Genomic DNA, 12,757 nt, shown 5'->3' on the forward strand with positions numbered 1-12,757 from the left:
AACACCCCCCCCCAAAAAAAACCTTCCAATAATGAATTCAAGGGGGAAAAGCCAAATAGTATAGAGCAGCGTTTCCCAACCGGTGTGCCGCGGCACACTAGTGTGCCGCGAGACATGGCCAGGTGTGCCGCCAAGCTTCAGCTGGGCGGGGCACTGCCGGTACTTCCGTCCTGGGGCTCCCGCTCGCAGCTGTCCCCCGCCTCCTGCTCGATGCCGCGGTTTTCGGCGCTCTCCTGCTGGGCCCCAAAGAAGAAAGGCAGGAAGAAGGAGAGCTCCATTCTTCGCACCTTTTTCCCGCCTTCCTTCTTTGGGGCCCAGCAGGAGAGCGCCGAAAACCGCGGCATCGAGCAGGAGGCAGGGGACAGCTGCGAGCGGGAGCCCCAGGACGCAAGTACCGGCAGCGCCCCGCCCAGCTGGAGCTTCTCTGGCGTCGACGGCAAGTGTCTGATGGGAGCGGGGGGGGCGGCTGCAGGCAGTCGCGGGGAGATGGCGGCGGCGAGAGGGATCGCTCTCTCTCTCTCTCTCTCAGCTGACTGCAAGCGGGAGCCCTGACGGTGGCGGTTGGACGTGCTGCTGGACGTCGTACATGCTGGCGCTGCGTGCCTGGCATATGCGGTGTCCAGCACCACGTCCAGCTGCCGCCGTCAGGGCTCCCGCTTGCAGTCAGCTGAGAGAGAGAGAGAAAGAAAGAGAGACATATAAGAGAGGCAGAGAGAGAGAGAAAGAGAGACATAGCAAGAGAGGCAGAGAAAGAGAGGCAGAGCAAGAAAGAGAGACAGCAAGAGAGGCAGAGAAAGAGAGAGAGAAAGAGAGAGAGAAAGAGAAACATAGCAAGAGAGGCAGAGAGAGAGAAAGAAAGAGAGACATAGCAAGAGAAAAAGAGAGACTTAGCAAGAGAGGCACAGAGAGAGAGAGAAAGAGAAAGAAAGAGAGACATAGCAAGAGAGACAGAGAGAGAGAAAGAGAGAGAAAGAAAGAGAGATAGCAAGAGGCAAAGAGAAAGAAAGAGACATATAGCAAGACAGTGAAAGAGAGAGAGAGAGCAAGAGAGAGAAAAACCAAGAAAGAGATAGCAAGAGAGACAGAGAGAGAGCAAGGGAGAGAGAAAGACATAGAGGAAGGGAAGGAGGGAGAGAGAAAGAGCAAAAAAGAGAGGAAGAAAGAAAGAGGGAGGGAGAGAGAGAAAGAAGGGAAGGAAGGAAAAGAGAGAAAGAGGGAGAAATAGAGCGAAAGGGAGGAAGAGAGAAGGTTTTTTTGTCCAAACTTTTCTTTAGCCTGCCCGCCCCCCCTTTCAGTGTTCCCCAGGATTTTGAAAATATGAATAATGTGCCGCGGCTCAAAAAAGGTTGGGAAACACTGGTATAGAGTGATCCCTCGATTTTTGCGGCGGTTGCATTGCCGGACTGCCCACGAAAATCAAATTTCCACGTAGTAGAGATGTGGAAGTAAAAACACAATTTTTTGCTATGGACAGCCAAAAACTACCCCCGCGCACCCTTTTCCAAGGCCGCGCAAGGAGCCGGGATTGAAGTTGGGGGTGGGGAGCGACGAAAGTGCGGAGGCCGGCAAAGATTGTTTTGAATGTCAGCCCCCCCGCCCCCCCCCAGCACCTCCGGCCCCCCTCGCTGCTACCCCCCGCCCGATCCGCCCCTCTCACCGGCTTTCTTGGGGCATGGGTCCTCCTGCAGCAGCGCTGGCGGCTACAGCTTCACGTCCTCATTCGACCGCTAGCTGCTCTGAGCGCTTTGAGAATGACGGCCCCGGCCCTTTCGCAGTCCATTAGCTGAGAGCGCTTTCGTCCCAGCTGTTAGCGAGGGGGCTGCAGAAGAGGCGGAGCAGGTGTTCTCACGGAGAGAGAGCAAGAGACAGAGCGAGATAGAAAGGAGAGAGGGAGAGAGAGTAAGAGAGAGAGAGAGCAAGAGGGGGGGAGAGGAAGGTAGAGAGAGACAGAAATGATAGAAAAAAGTGGAGAAAAAAAGAAATGAGGAAATGATTGAAGCTGAGAATGATAGGAAAGAGAGAGAGAAGTGACTCTTGGTGATGACGTATGACGTCATCGGGTGCGAAAAACCGTGGTATAGAAAAAAAAATGCGGAATATTTTTTAATTTATATTTTTTCAAAAAACATGGTATAGCCGTTTCGCGAAGTTTGAACCCACGAAAATCGAGGGATCATTCAAATTAACCAAATTAATAAACCTAATTAATAATAATTCCTTTCAATAGGAATTATAAAGAGAAAAAATAAAGATTTAAAGTTAAAAGGTTAGAATAAAGGAAAAGGGGAGGTGTGAAAAGAAAGCACAGTAAGAAAGAAAAGAAAAATAAAGAAAAAGGATCTTTCTTCTTCTTACCAACCTCCCATGTAAATCCAAGTAACACTATCGTAGCTTGCAGAACTTTATGGTTTGCGAATGAACCAATAAAATCCTCCAACCCACTCTAGACCATATCCCTTCAAATCCAGTGACATAATAAACTCATCATAGCCTCCATTATCTATACCAGCGGTCCCCAAACTACGGCCCAGGGGCCGCATGCGTCCCTCTGAGGCCATTTATCCGGCCCGCGGGTGAGTCTGTCAGCCTGGAGAAACCCCCATGGGCTTTGAGCCCCGCCCGGCTTCTCCGGCTGTGTCCAGGGACCCTGACAATGTCCCCTGTAAGGTGTGCTGGCACGCACACAAAAACAACCCCCTGTGCAGTCTTTTCCAAGGGCACACTGGGGAGCTGGGCATTGGAGTTGGGGCGGGGAGCAACAAGGAAAGTGTGGGGAAGTCTTGCACCAGGGAAGGTTCACATGCACCTATGCGCGCGAGCTCCCCATTCCACTGCCAGCCTGCCATACACCTGGGGGTGGGTGGGGAGGCTGAGCACTCCAACGCGAACTTCAAAGAGGCCCTTACATGCAAAAGTAAGAATATAGTAGAGGCCTTTACAGGAGCAGCTCTGGCACAGCTGGTTAAGACACCGACTAGAGGGGAGAATATTCTAGATTTAGTTTTTACGAATGGGAATTGGGTTTCAGAGGTCAAGGTGGGAGAAAATTTAGGTTGCAGTGACCATCTATGTTTCCGTTTTAATGTAAAATCTGATTGTGAGCAATCCTATACTGCAACCAAACTATTGGATTTCAAAAAAACAAATTTTAATGCAATGGGGGAATATTTAAATAATGAATTAAAGGGCAGGGATAAAATGGCAGGAGCGAGCACCCAGTGGACTCTATTAAAAAAGGCCATCTTAAAAGCCACTAGACTGTATGTAAGGCAAATAACTAAAGGTAAAAGGAAGAAGAAACCGCTATGGTTTAGCAATGATGTAAGGGCTATAGTCAATGAAAAAAAGTCTGCCTATAGGACTGAGGATTGGAGAATGACCAGTGTTGTGCCTATCCACAAGAAGGGCAGTAGAGAAGAAGCTGGAAACTACAGGCCAGTTAGCTTGACATCAGTTATAGTTAAAATGATGGAGACTCTACTCAAAAAGGATATATGAGCACCTAAAAAACAATAACTTATTGGACCCAAATCAGCATGGCTTTACTGAAGGCAAATCATGTCAGACTAATCTCATTGATTTCTTTGACTATGTCACAAAGGTGGTGGATGAAGGTGGTGCTGTGGATATTGCCTACCTGGACTTCAGCAAAGCCTTTAATACGGTTCCACATAAAGAGCTGATAGATAAGTTAGTGAAGATTGGACAATCGCTGGATAGTTCAGTGGATTTGCAGCTGGCTGAAGCATAGACATCAGAGGGTTGTTGTTAATGGCAAGTATTCTGAGTAGAGACTGGTTACAAGCGGTGTGCCACAAGGGTCTGTTCTGGGTCCTATTCTTTTTAATATGTTTGTGAGTGACATAGGGGAAGGTTTGGTAGGGAAGGTTTGCCTATTTGTTGATGACTACAGTGTGCAATAGGGTTGATATTCCTGGAGGCCTCTGTAATATGGCAAATGATTTAGCTTTACTAGATAAATAGTCAAAGCAATTGAAACTGCAGTTTAATGCTTCCAAATGTAAAATAATGCACTTGGGGAAAAGGAATCCTCCTGAGTATTGTATTGGCAGTTCTGTGTTAGCAAAAACTTCAGAAGGGAGTAGTTATATATGTATGTATGTATGTATGTATGTATGTATGTATGTATGTATGTATGACATATTTTTGCTGAATATTTAAAATTAAGGGAGACTAGGATAACGCTATTTCGGCCTTGTTCTGGCCTCATCAGCTAGCCATACCCTTACTGGGATTTGATCCTGGGGCCTCTGTCTTGTAAGGCAGAGAATTAACCTCTAGGCCACTAGATGTGATCCCTTCAGCTTTATACCAGGGAGGGGCTATGTGTTTTTTCTGTTGGATCACCCTGGTATATTGAAGGAATGTCACAGCTCCTTTTTGGCTCTAGACCCAACCCAGGGCCATTTCAAGGGAGTTAATTTATTCATAGCCAACAAATGTGGTGTCACCAGCACTCTATACAGCGGGATCACAATCTCCCTCTTCCTGCTTGTTATACCTCTAGCTATACAGCCAAGCATTCTACTTGCTTTCCCTACCACCTGATCGCACTGTTCACCCATTTTGAGACTGTTAGAAAATCACTACCCCTAAATCCTTTTCTGAAGTTTTTGCTAACACAGAACTGCCAATACAGTACTCAGATTGAGGATTCCTTTTCCACAAGTGCATTATTTTACATTTGGAAACATTAAACTGCAGTTTCCACTGCTTTGACCACTTATCTAATAAAGCTATATCATTTGCCATATTACAGATGCCTCCAGGAATATCAACCCTATTACACACTTTAGAGTCATTGGCATATAGGCAAACCTTCCCTACCAAAACTTCCCCTTTATTTCTTTATAAAAAATTAATTTAGGGAAAAATGTCCCCCCCCTTTTTTTATGTTGGTCTTGTAAATATGTAAATATATAAATAAATAAAATAAAAATCTTTAAGGAAAAATGTTTCCCCATTCCCCCTCCTTTTTTTGTATGTTGGTCTTGTAGATATTTTGTCCTCGGAGAGGGGGGCATAGAAATCTAAATAATAATAATAATAATAGTAATAATAATAACAACAACAATAATCACAATAATCACAATCCCAGGGGACAGCAGAATTGAGGAGAAGCAGCTAGAAAAATTAGTGAAATACGAAGATCTAAAAATCGAGCTGCAACGACTGGCATAAGCGAGTGAAAGTGGTCCCAGTGGTACTTGGCACGCTGGGCACAGTGCCAAAGGATCTCAGCGGACATTTGAAAACCATCGGAATTGACAAAATCTCCATCTGTCAATTGCAAAAGGCTGCTTTACTGTGATCGGTAAACATAATTCGCCGCTACATCACGCAGTCTTAGGTGCTTGGGAAGCACCCGACTGGTGATGAAATACGAAATCCAGCATAGTGATCTCGTTTGCTGTGTTGTATTGACCAGCAAAGTGATCTTGTTTGCTTAGTTGTATTGACATAATAATAATAATAATAATAATAATAATAATAATAATAATAATCCTAGGTGCTTGGGAAGCGCCCGACTGGTGATGAAATACGAAATCCAGCATAGTGATCTTGTTTGCTGAGTTGTATTGACATAATAATAATAATAACAATAACAATAACAATAATAATAAATCTAAACTTGGTAAGCTAAGTAGCATCATATTTCACTATTTCACTAGGCTCACTTGAAGAAGTCAGTTGCTAGAAGTTAAAAACTTTTTGATATTTGATAGAATTTGTACAGTGAAAACATCTTGCAAACTTAGATAGAGACGGGACAAGAGAGCTTTTCTGCCGCTATCATGACATGGCAGTCAGAAAGGCAGAATCTGTGCCACAAACGTGAGGAGTTAAAACCATCGAGTACTGAATTGCTAGAAAAGATCAGAGAGAGAAGAAACGCAAAACTTCCTTTTCCGGAATACTGATGGAGGGAAGGTAGCCTGCAGAGCGGCTTTTGTGGTCTTCCGAGGATCGAAGCAGCAGCAGCTGGTAGGTGAGTTGAGGGCAGGTGGGAGGAGAGTCCGGGAGCGAGTTAGGCTGTTTGGTTTCCTCCACGGTCTGGAAGCAGAGAAGCAACCGGGCTGAAACCTCTCAGCTGCTGCAGGTTCCTCTCCTGCCCAAATTTAAGCCCACTGGTGCTGCACGCTGTTAAACTGGTGGCTGCAATTTTCTGCTAGTGGGAACAATGAAAATGCCTCTTTCAAGTTAAGGTTGATTTTTTGAGAATGGCTTCCCTGCAGAGGTTGCGGGTGGAAACTTAGATCAGCTGATGTGCAAGGGAAGATACCATGTTAAGCTTGTTATATATTATTTGTTAACCAAACTAATTTATGAGTAGAAATAATAGATTTAAAGATATATTTGCTCCCAACCAGTATATTATGTTCATAGAAGGCTTCATTTTAACAGAAGGCTACAATTGTTTGGATAGTTCTTTGGCTTTAAATGTCAACTAGCAGTGGAATATACTAAATATCTTGCTAAATATTGGTCTAGTCACTAAAGTATCATACATTTGCTGATTCCTCCAGTTCAAAGTTTGGAAATGTAAATTAGCATATTACTTAATGTTCAATTTTATAAGAGCTCTGTTTTAAGAGAACTGTCTGAGAGAGCTTATCTACAATTTTGGTCAGGAAACTATCTTTACTGCCCAAAAGCAATATCAGTAAGTCTTACTAAGTCCAACATTTATTACAAAAGCGAGTACAGTTTGTGACAGTCTCCATCATTTTCCAACCATAGTTGATGGGGGGGGGGAGTTTCCTACTGTTTTGAGCCTAGAAGTGAAATCTGTGGCATCTCACTATGATACTATGCGGTATTCCAAGTATAAATACAGTATGGAATGCAGTATGGAATACTGCATTTAGTTTTGATCACCACAATGCAAAAAGGATGTTGAGACTTTAGAAAAAGTGCAGAGAAGAGCAACAAAGATGATCAGGGGACTAGAAGCTAAAACATACGAAGAATGGTTGCAGGAACTGAGCATGGCTATATTAATTGAAAGAAAGACCAGGGGAGACATGATAGCAGTGTTCCAATATCTCAGGGGTTGCCACAAAGGAGAAGGAGTCAACCTATTCTCCAAAGCACCTGAAGGCAGAACAAGAAGCAATGGGTGGAAACTAAACAAGGAGAGAAGCATCTTAGAACTAAGGAGAACATTCCGCTGACTTGCATCTTAAGGAGGTACAGTAACTTCACATTTGAAGTATGTGGAAAAATTCAGAATATTAGTTTCACAATTCATGTAAACATAATCTGTGCCCAACTGTTTCAGGATCTGGTAAACAATGGAAGTACACAGGAGCTTACACAGAGAAATAATGTTGAACAAGTTATCCCTTAGTGCAGTACATAACCAATTAAGTATGGTGATAGGAATAAAAAAGATAATTTATAAGAATATAAGGCAAACATGTTCGACAAGGAGGGTTGCTCTCAAGGCCAAATTAAAAGTGAAAAGGAAACATAATAAAGTACATCTCCAGCATGACCACATTGTACATATTTTCAACAAGAGCTTTAATAAGTAAGTTTTACTTTGCAAGATGTAGAACATATATTAAATATGAAATAAATACTCTATGTTAACACTGTCTATTCCTTATTAAAGCATGGGCAATTTGGCATTTCATGACAATAACAGTTATTGTTTCTATTGTATCATAACTCCCATTAAAGACCAAAATAATGAGCCATTCTTTAGCCAAAAGGGGAAATAAGTGGAGCAGGGGGGGAAAGCAAATTAAGTAAGATTGTATTGAATTACTAGAAAAGATCAGAGAGAAGAAACACAGACCTTCCTTTTCTGGAAGACTGATGGGGGGGAGGTAGCCTGAAGAGCCACTTTTGTGCTCTTCCGAGGATCGAAGCAGCAGCTGGAAGGTGAGTTAGAAACATAGAAACATAGAAGACTGACGGCAGAAAAAGACCACATGGTCCATCTAGTCTGCCCTTATACTATTTCCTGTATTTTATCTTACAATGGATATATGTTTATCCCAGGCATGTTTAAATTCAGTTACTGTGGAGAAAGTAGAAAAGTTGAGGGCAGGTAGGAGGAGAGTTTGTGACAGAGTTGGAAGGGACCTTGCGGGTCTTCTATTCCGACGCCCTGCACAAGCAGGTGACTCAATACCATTTCAGACAATTAGTTAGTTGTTCTCAGTTGTCAGGAAAATTCTCCTTAATTAATTGTAGGCTGCTTCTCTCCTGGATTAGATTCCACCCACTGCTCCTTGTCTTGCCTTCTGCTGCACTGCAAAATAAGTTGACCCCGTTCTTGGCCCTTCAACTATTGGAACATTAATCCTTCTTTTCAATAGACTAGACATACTCAATTCCTGCAACCCTTCTTTATATGTTTTAGCCTCAAGCCCCCTATTGCTCTTCTCTGCCTTCTTTATACCTTTTTTAAAAAAATATGGTAACACCTTCAACACCTTTTTTAAAAATATGGTAATCAAAACTAGTTGCAGTAATCCAAGTATGATGTTATCAAAGCATTATCAATTGACACTAAAACTTCACATGGTCTTCATTCTAGCCCTGTGTTAAGGCAGTCTAGTATTTCATCAGTTTTTGTGGCTACTGCATCACACTGTTGGCTTTTTTTAATTGATTGTTCACTATGGTAGGACTTCAAGATCCATCTCACAGTTACTGTTATTGAGCCAGGTTTTTCGTGTGCAACCTCTCTTTTTTTCTCCACTGAATTTCATTTTGTTGGATAGGGCCCAGTGTTCAAATCTATCAAGATTCTTCTGTATATTGAGTCTGTCTATTGGGGTGTTGGCTATTCCTGCCAGCTTAGTGTTATCTCCAAATTGTCCTCTGGGAGTTGGGTGGAATATAAGTACAAACAAACAATGAGTTCCCATTCTAGTCATTCATTGAAATTGTTCATGAAGATATTGAAGAATACTGAGATTAACATAGAGTCTTGGGGTACTGAGATATACTTTCCCCCTAGGCTTCTACAATTTATGTATGGTATGTTTGTATGTATGATTGGTTTTAAAATAAGGGTTTTTAACTGCTTTAGTATTGGATTGTCGCATGTTGTTTTTACCACTGTTGTTAGCCGCCACGAGTCTACGGAGAGGGGTGACATACAAATCCAATAAATAAATAAATACTTCACTGCTTACTTCCCTCCATATAGATGTACAGTGGTACTTCTTTTTTAAAAAAATAATATTTATTGATTATATACAAAACTATACACAAAAACGATACAAAACAGTATGAACAGGACAAGGTGTTCTTATCATATGCGTCTAATTGTTATTTTCATTAAGGTCGAACAAACCACATTCAACACTAACAATAAACATAGAACAACCCTTTTCCCTCCCTCCCCCCCTCTGCCAAGCTGCAGTTATATTTGTTTTTCATTTTTCTGGTTGTACTTTCAGCAGAATCCTGTTTCTTAGAATTTGCTTAATCTATTAGTCTAGTACTTCCTTTTCTAGGTGCTGTGTTTAAAATTCTGATTGTTATGTTTCTGGTATGTTTAATATTGAATAAATAAGTAAAAGGATATCAGCGAGCAATCAAATAAGTTGTTTTGTCTTGTTCTTCTCCTCCTTTCTCTTCATTCCTGATCTCTTTGTGATTTGTTCTTTTTTACTCAGTTTCCCTTCATTTCTGTCTCTCTCTCCCTTTCCTTGATCCAGTTATAGAACTTATCCCATGTGGTTATATTTTCTGTTTCCTTATTATCTTTCAGTTTTCGTGTTAAGGAATCATATTCGGCGCAGTCAAATATTTTTTTAATTATTTCTCTGTCTGATGGTACTTCCTCCCTTTTCCAGTTTTGAGCTATTGATATTCTGCTTGCTGTTATAATGTGTTGGATTATATGGTAATCTGTTTTCTTTATTTTTGCATCTATTATTCCCAGTAGAAAGATCTCTGGCTTAAGTGGTAGGTTGGTGCCCGTAATTTCGAATATCCAATGTTTTATTTTAGTCCATAGTTTTTTTATCTTTGGACAGCTCCACCAAATATGGTAGAAAGTTCCCGACGGATTTGAACACCTCCAACAATTTGGTCTGGTTTTAGGAAAGATCTGTGCTAGTCTTGATGGCGACATATGCCACCTGTAGAACATTTTTATGATGTTTTCTTTGAATGATACTGACTTCGTAATTTTGTAATTCTTATTCCAGATTGTCTCCCATTGTTCTATATGGATATTATAGCCAAAGTTCTTTGCCCAGCTGGTCATTGGGTCTTTAGATATTTCCGTTTCCATTTCATACATTATTAAGTAACTGTATATTCTTGTAATAAAAATTTTTTCGCTTCCTAATATTAGTTTATCCAGGGGTGTGTTATGTGCTGCTATTCCTTCTTTTTTAGTGTCTTTTTGCCATTTTGAAAATATTAGCCTATATGGCCACCAGTTCAAGGTTATATTCTGTTCTGCTAACTCTTCCTTCGTTTTTATCTTTCCTTCTGTATTTAGTAAGTGGTTATAAGTTATCATATTTTTTAATTCTATAGTGTTCGGGTGGGTAAGAGCTTCCAGACTGGAATACCATCTAGGTATTTTTGTATAATGATCTTTTTTTAATTTAAGCCATGTTGTTATTAAAACATCTCTGATCATGTGGTTTTTGAAATAAGTCGGAATCTTTTGGTGCTGATTCCATAGCATATTGTGCCAGCCAGAGAGTAAGTCATGGCCTTCTAGAGCTAGTATTCTCTCTGCTTTAAGCTCTATCCAATCTTTTATCCATAGCAAGTTGCATGATAAATGGTAAATCTTAAAGTCCGGTAACCCCAAACCTCCTTGTTTGGTTCTATCTTGTAGCCATTTTAATCTGATCCTGGGTCTTTTACTGTTCCATATGAATTTGGAAGTGATTTTATTCAATCTGTTAAAGAAGTCGTTATTTAATTTTGTTGGGATTGTTTGAAAGAGGTACAAGAATTTCGGCAGTATTGACATTTTGATTGTCGCTATTCTACCTAATAGTGAAATTTGCAGCTTGTCCCAGTCTTTTAATTGTTTCTCAGTTGTCTTTAATAATCTTTCGTAGTTATTATCTTTAATAGTACTACATTTTTTTGTAAGTAAAATCCCCAAATATTTTACTGTTTTAGCTATTTTAATTTTCAAAATTTCTTCCAGATCATTTTCCTGCTCTTTTGTCATATTTTTAGTTATAATTTTAGTTTTTTGCATATTTATTTTTAAACCTGCTACCTCACCGAAATCCTCCACCTCTTTCATAATAAATTTCCCCGATTCCAGTGGGTTTTCTAGTATCAAGTCCAAATCATCAGCGTAAGCCTGTAATTAAAACTCTTGTCCTTTGGTTTTTAATCCTCTTATTTTAGAGTTGGCTCTAATTTGTCTTAGCATGGTTTCTGTAGTAAGAATATATAGTAACGGGGATAGTGGGCAGCCTTGCCGAATTCCTTTTTCAATCTGAATTCTATCGGTTAGATCTCCATTTATTGCTATTCTTGTGTGTTGTTTATGGTAAATTGTCTCGATCATTCTTATAAATTTGGCACCAAATTTCATATGTTTTATTAATTCTATCATAAATCCCCAATTTAGATTGTCGAAAGCCTTCTGGGCATCTAAGAAAATAAGAGCTAATTGTTTGTCTGAGTGTTTTTCATAAAATTCTAAAACGTCTAATATTATCCTCGTGTTATTTCTTATATGTCTGCCGGGTAGAAAGCCATTTTGATTGGAATGTATCTTATTATTTAATATTGTTTTTAGTCTGTTTGCCATTAAACACATGAAAATTTTGTAATCCACATTTAGCAGGGAGATAGGTCTATAGTTTTGGATTTTATGCTTTCCTTCTTCATTCTTAGGAATCAAACTTGTAAATGCCTCCGTCCATGAGTTGGGCATTAAGCCTTTTTCTAGGACTTCATTATAAAGTGTTACTAGGAGGTCTCCTAACTCAGTGGAGAGTTCTTTATAGAATTCGGAGATGATGCCATCTGGACCTGGGGATTTATGGTTTTTCAGATTTTTAATTGTTTCCTCCAGTTCAGTTATCGTAATTTCTTTGTTTAACCTTTCCCTTTCGTTGTCTGTCAATTCTCCCGGTTCAGATTTTGTTATATACATCTTTTGTTTCTCTGGGGTTTTTATTTCCCTTTTATATAGTTCTATATAATAGTCAGTGGCAATTTGTTTTTTCCCTTCTAGAGTGAATTGTCTTTCTCCCCTGCTATCTTCTAGCGAATGAATATATCGTTCATTTTCTTCTTTTTTGAGTTTGTGGGCAAGCCATCTACCCGGCTTGTTTGCATTTTCAAAGTGGTCTAATTTAGCCCTTTTTAGCTTCCCTGCTAATTCATCCTGAGCCATTAGATTAATTTGGTGGGTTAATTTATCCTTTTCCTCTATAAGTTTCTCATTTGAAAGATCTTGTTGTAATTCTATTTCTAATTGTTTAATTCTAACTAGATAATCTTTAATCTTTTGGTTTTTAATTTTTTTTACTCTAGAGGAATATGATATAGTGATTCCTCTTAAATATGCCTTTAAGGTGTCCCATAGATTTTGTACGGAAGTGTCTTCATTCCAGTTATCTTTGAGAAAAAGAATTAATTCTCTTTTAACCTGGTCAGTGTAATTTTTTTCTTTAAGTAATGATTGGTTCAAGGACCACTTTTGAAAGTTCTTCCTTGGTTCTTTTATCTTGATTGTGATTGGGTGGTGATCTGCCCAAATGTTAGGACCAATCTC

The 12,757-nt window shown here is 40.2% G+C and overlaps 1 pseudogene; it reads left to right on the forward strand.

The window, feature by feature from the left end:
• LOC139159263 (zinc finger protein 850-like) overlaps positions 1-12,757 on the forward strand; it is a 40,507-nt pseudogene that overhangs the window by 14,776 nt on the left and 12,974 nt on the right.

Source organism: Erythrolamprus reginae, chromosome 2, assembly GCF_031021105.1.
Source record: "Erythrolamprus reginae isolate rEryReg1 chromosome 2, rEryReg1.hap1, whole genome shotgun sequence".
NCBI classification, from domain to species: domain Eukaryota; kingdom Metazoa; phylum Chordata; class Lepidosauria; order Squamata; family Dipsadidae; genus Erythrolamprus; species Erythrolamprus reginae.